Below are 6000 nucleotides of genomic sequence, written 5' to 3'. Positions count from 1 at the left end.
CCTTTTTCTACTGAGGTGTAGGCCATACCTTGTGAAATACCCCCTATCAATAGCCTCGACAGGAACCAATCCAATGTCTGACAGAGTGGCCACCCTACACAACTGATCCAACTCCATATATACCCTCCTGACAGAGCGGTTCAACTGGGGCTGATCATGCCGCACGAAAGCAGGCACCAGCCCAACATTGGTATGGGTCGTTGCATAGGCTATTTTCACCAGGTCACACTCAATACTGTAGCCCTGATCCCTATCAATACTGTTTCCCACTCCAACCACTATAATCACACGATCCTGCTTTGAGAAACACTTGCACAAGGAATCTATATCCTCTACCACCTGGCTTAGACATGCACTTGGCTTGAAAAAGTTTGTGAGCTGGTATCTGTCACCTAATTTTTCCTGCAAAATCTGGCCCACACCTCCTCCATGGCTGCTACCTAGCAACAGAACTTTCCTCTTACTTTCTACTTTTTTTGAAACAGTTGGTTTCCTAGTGAGATTCTGTTGCATCTTAACTACATCTACTTCTACTGGAGCCTCTTCCTTACTTAACTGTGGTAGCAAGGCAAATCTACTGGTTGTGCCAATTACCTTGTATAGACACCTTTTATTAACCTGACACGTTCCACATCATTACGAAGTTTCATATTCATGATCTATTGAACAAGTACTAACGCAATCTAATCTAGAGCTTAGGGGCTGCTAATGTTTGGGGCATCTAACATGGCGGCGCCGGCTTCAAAACAGTCTGCAGCGCGTAACTCGTAATGCCGTCTCCTCTTAGTTTTACCTACATGCTAAATAGCACAGACTAATGTCTGTGCTAAATACTGTCATGCAAGATGCAAAAATAAATTAATTAAATAAAAGTAACTGTTCGGCTTCAGCTTTGGCCAGAGTAGAAATACTCCTGCGTTTACGAGAGACTTCCACAGGAGTTCCACTTTTTACAAAGAAGTTGACAGTTTGCGGCGGCGGGGTAAACAACTTAGGGAAATGGAGGGGGAAGTATTTCTTCGAAATTGTGACGTATATGATAGGAGACAATCATTTTCCAGCACAGTGAAAAATTGTGCATTGTGGCGAAAAGTATTTGTAGATAGTTGGTAGTTATATCGTGGCATAAGAAAACAGCCGCCAGTGTACAATGATTGAGTTTAACGTAATTGTTGGAGAAGGACGTAAACTAAGTTGACAGTAGTGCTTCACTAGCCCTATGTTGGTGTCTCTAATTTAAAAACCAACACGTCGTACCATAGCCTGAAAATTACAACGCCTGAAAGGTTCGTTGCGAATCCGCAATTAGTTTAAGAATTTTCTAAACCTTCCATATAATTAGCAATTATTGTGTAAATGATCCACAGATCAGGGAATTAAATAAGGGTAACAGGGTTTTCTGTGTTGGGCAGTGTAAACCTAAGTTTTGGATAATCGTATTATATGTTTAAAAAAAAATTCTGTGAAAATTTGGAGATGTCTAACCTTACATTATACTCTTGGGTGACTGTCACCTTGTTTCATGTTTGTGTAGCTAACTTTTGTTTCTCGACTACAGTTTGTAAGAAATAAATTTTTACGACAGTAGCGTGTTTGGATGACAGTAGTCAACACTTTTAAAAAAGGTGACATATAAGCTGCTTAAACTCAGGATCAGAAACGAAAACCGCCTTTAACTTCTAAGTCGTAGAACAGAAATGTATCAAAGAAACGCAGAACTGAGACTTGACAATGAATTGCAAATTTCAATGATCTTCCGACAGCAAAATTAAGCCCAACAAAACAGAAAACTCATTGCCAACCAACATTACGCAAATGCGATTATCCCAAATCTGCACAGGCAAGAAAATTTTATACAGGCCGAACGCGCTCGACACTACAGATTATTGAGCATTATGTTGAAGAGCTCTCTGAATGCAGTGCCACAGCATTCAGGAAATTCACAAGCATGTAGTACTGATAGTTTACGGGCCAGCAGCTACTGACAGCATTAATAAGGTTATGCAATTGTAACTGGAGCATCTTTGCCTGTCTGTGAAGTCAACCTGTAGTGATTCAGACATAGAATCAATAGTTGATGGTTAATATGACCATGAAGTGAAAATGTAAACTGTAAAATACATTTAATAGGGTTGGGTATAGATTATAAAATGAGAGTGTTATAATCCAGAATTCTTAACAGCCAGTGCAATCACAGTGAGAGAAATTGAGAGGAATACAAACGAGAAATTTCTTATGTAGACAGTTTAGGTGGAAAAGGTTGAAGCATTTATGAGCTATGGTGCACTTTGAATTCCCTGCTTTAAACGGATCTGTACAGGGAGCTCAATTGCTGCTTTCAGTTGTTATTATTATAATGGCACTTTCCTGTAGTTTGAAGGCTGTGTCACTGTATATGGGAATCAAAAAATGACTCCATAGCTAAAAATTGAGTGCATATAATATGAAACTGTAAGTGTTGTCTGTTACACACTGACAACAGGATACTAAGGGCATACCATGATGATTACATTTGCATTGATGGTGTATTTGTGTATTCATTCCATTTAAGGGGACAGTCAATATTAATTCCTAAAAGTTTTGTATTTGTTGTACAATCTATGACTTTTCAGTCACATATAATTTTGTAGATTTATTTGACACGTTTAAGCAAAGTAGGGCCTATATGCTAATTTTCTTCTGTATATTGAGTGTAGGTTTATTGCAAGATAACCGATTATAAACTTACTCTATGGTTTCATTTGCTATCTGTGATAGGAGTTTTAGTGTTTTGTGATTTCAGTGTTGCTGTGGTCAGCAAAATGAATTATTTCTCCATCTCTAACATCGTCTGGATAGTCATTGATGTAGGCCTACATAAAAAACAATATTGCTCCTAAGGTGCTACCCAAAGGATCTCATATGTTAATATATCATAAAAATTTTGCTTTATTTGAAGTCTGTGTTGCCTCTGTCCTTTGGACCCTGTTATGCAGATATGAATGGAAAGAATAATTGGCAACTCCTCTTATCCCTAATGATTATAGTTTTTTAAGTGGAATGTTATCAGAGGCCTTTGATAGATTGAAAATTACACCAGTGACACATCCATCGATGTGTAGTGCATGAAGTACCACTTCTGCAAACTGCTGTGGCCAGTTCTGCACTTCTAGATTCAAACTATGCTTCATAGAGGAGGTCATTTATTAGTCTGTCCTTTGTAATGGATTGTATTATTTTTGAGAAGTGGGCTTGTAATTTTCTGTGTCTTCTGCATCACCTTTCTTTAGTAGAGGCACAATACTTGTCTGTTTCAAGTTCTGTGGAAAGTTACGTGAGTTGAAAACACGTACTATGTCAGTTAATGGGGCTTGTATATTACCTATGCATTCTTTAAGTGCATAGAATGGAATCTCATTATGGTTACTGACTTCTTATTTTTAATTTTTGTACTGTTTTCCTAAATTCATTATTGTACTTGCTGTGTAATTTTTTTATTGGAGTAATGTGATTTTAGAAATTTTTGTTGTTGTCTCTCTGCTATTCCTGAAAATATTCATTCACAAAATTTGCTAGCTTGTGTGTTCCAACTGTCAACCTAACTCAGTCTCTTACCTGTAATTTATTGTGATTCTGTGTCTTGTTTTTTCCCAGAATTTAGTTTTTTTGTCATTTGCTGGCTGTTTATGGCAAGCAAGACCTTATTAAATGTTTTAAATCATTTTGAATCTTTAATAACTGTTTTGGAACTCTGGCTCACTATATGATATTGAGATACTCCTTGCTCTGGGGAGTACTTACTCATCCTGCTGTTACTGTATTGACTTGTTTTTTCATCGCTGTCAATGTGGAAATAAGAATAGTCTAAATATTGTATAGAACTTGGAGAATTTGTGTGTGTGTGTGTGTGTGTGTGTGTGTGTGTGTGTGTGTGTGTGTGTGTGTGTGTAAGAACTCTTTTGCAGATTAGCACCGCTGGTGGTGGGAGCTTATCCAAGGCATTGCAGGTTTTACCTTTATTAACTGGCAAAAATGATAAAAGAGCATCAAGGATGGTTTACATGTACAACTCAGTGATCCCTTTCTATGCTTGTAACAACATGATCAATTACTGATACTTTTTGTCACACTTTTTCTGCTGTTGACAAATTTTTCACTGGAAAAAGCCAAAACTATGGAGAATGTTTGAGACTGTTACTGCCTTTGTCCATAAGATTTTATAGGATATGGGTCCTGCCGTTTTGCAAACACACTGTTTTTTCTCTTTACCCAAAATGTTTCAGCACCTCTGTGTCATCATCAATGGGTTTTTGTTTATTGGAAACTACAATCAGTGAAAATATTTTAGGTTATAACTGATTAATAAAGTGAGACCTAAAGGAAGTTTTTGTTTGTTTTGCTTCTTACCATGATTTTACATTACGTGCCTTTGCAGGACCAACTGTATGGTGTCCTGCACTGATAGCTTGGCATCTGCAAACCAAATGATGTAAATGTAAATTTCATCAGCGAGTTAACACATCACTTGGCTTTTAAAACTCACATTTTGTTGTGACAGAACCTTCTTCTTGTAAGTTCCAAGGACACTGCACACAAATATTAGTGTACTTTGTGTAGTTTCTTTCATTATAAACCTCCTTTTACTTCACAAAATGCGGTGATCACTGTGTTGTTTCTTAACGCTATTGACATTCATTTGTTCCCAAGAGAATTGGGTGCTGAATTTGAAGTTTGTTTACTTTTCTCTGCCTTCTGTATGTGGAAGTCATCTTCTGTTGTCAGTTTGCGATATAGGCCGTGGCTGGATTTTAATATTTTCAAATCTGTTGCTACTGTGGCTGGGTGGTGGTTATGGGCTATTAGGTGGTCGGCAAATGTATTAGGGCTGCTGTTACTTTTTAGTGCTCTGAGGTGTTCCTGCATGTTTGTCCTATGTATATTGATTGGCAGGTGTTCACATATTCCTGATATCTTGAATGCACCTGTGTTATGAATTTTTTTCTCTCTTGTATTGTCTGCCATGTATCCTATTTGAAGTTCTTGTTTCTTCAATATGTTGAATATTCTGTGGACAATTTTGGGGGTTACAGAAGCAGCTTATTCCACCCATCTGCTTTGACGCATGACATCATCAATATAATGGAAACAGCTACTTCCAGTGTATACAAAGTGATAACACTGATGGCACTACGTACATGTGCCAACAAACGTGAACAGAAATAAAAAATGCCAACAAATGTGAACAGAAATAAATATGACACAGTAATGTCACACTCCAAAAATGAAATTAAGCTAATGGTACAATCACAGAAAATTGAGGCTTCAGTGTGGGGACAAGCTAAATATGCAACAATAAAAAAACACTGTATCATTCCAAAACAAATAATACCCCGAAATAATTAAATTACAGAATTCCGCTACACCAACAAAACTACAGGAATCGGACATTTCCCTTGACCTATATAGCTCAACTGCAGATAATGCGTGGTATTGTTTGTATGTTGTGTTGATCTGTGTTGTGTAAGTTTTTGTGTGTGTTGTGCTTTTGTTCCTTTTCTGGGGATAATGGAAGCGTCAGATTCCACCCCTCTGCTTTGACCTGTGACGTCACCAATATGGCAGAAACAGCCATTCACAACAACTCCCATACTGCTCCTATGACGTCATCACGTAAACATCACAACAAACACGAAAATAGGTCGAAAAACCACCAAACAGATATTCCTCCAAAAATATAATAAAACTAACGGGACAAGTGGGGGAAATTGGGGGTTTTGGGGTGGGGACAAATTAAATATAAATACACGCCACTACACCAAATGAAAAAAAAAAAAAAAAAAACGCTAAAATAACAAGACCCCCTCAACCTTCCCAAATTCCACTACACAAAAAAAAAAAATCCTCTGGAATTGATCACTTCCCTTGACCTATATAGGTCAACAGCAACTACCGATACCATGCTATAGATCTGAAAACTATCACCACACTTAATACTCCAAAACCCTAAATACACATTCTGAA

General features: G+C 37.6%; 1 protein-coding gene across 3 annotated transcripts in view; it reads left to right on the top strand.

Moving 5' to 3' along the window:
* The first annotated feature begins 954 nt into the window (after positions 1-954).
* The window catches only part of LOC126109597 (uncharacterized), a 115842-nt gene continuing 110796 nt past the window's right edge, over positions 955-6000 (top strand). Inside the window, exon 1 of one of the 3 annotated variants that reach the window (XM_049914639.1) lies at positions 955-1286. The gene's annotated coding sequence lies outside the window, so the exon portion shown is untranslated. The remainder of the gene's footprint in view (positions 1287-6000) is intronic. The other 2 variants (XM_049914638.1, XM_049914637.1) reach the window with 2 other exon arrangements.

This window comes from Schistocerca cancellata, chromosome 12, assembly GCF_023864275.1.
Source record: "Schistocerca cancellata isolate TAMUIC-IGC-003103 chromosome 12, iqSchCanc2.1, whole genome shotgun sequence".
Lineage (NCBI taxonomy): Eukaryota > Metazoa > Arthropoda > Insecta > Orthoptera > Acrididae > Schistocerca > Schistocerca cancellata.
This window is presented reverse-complemented; position numbering and strand designations above follow the sequence as displayed.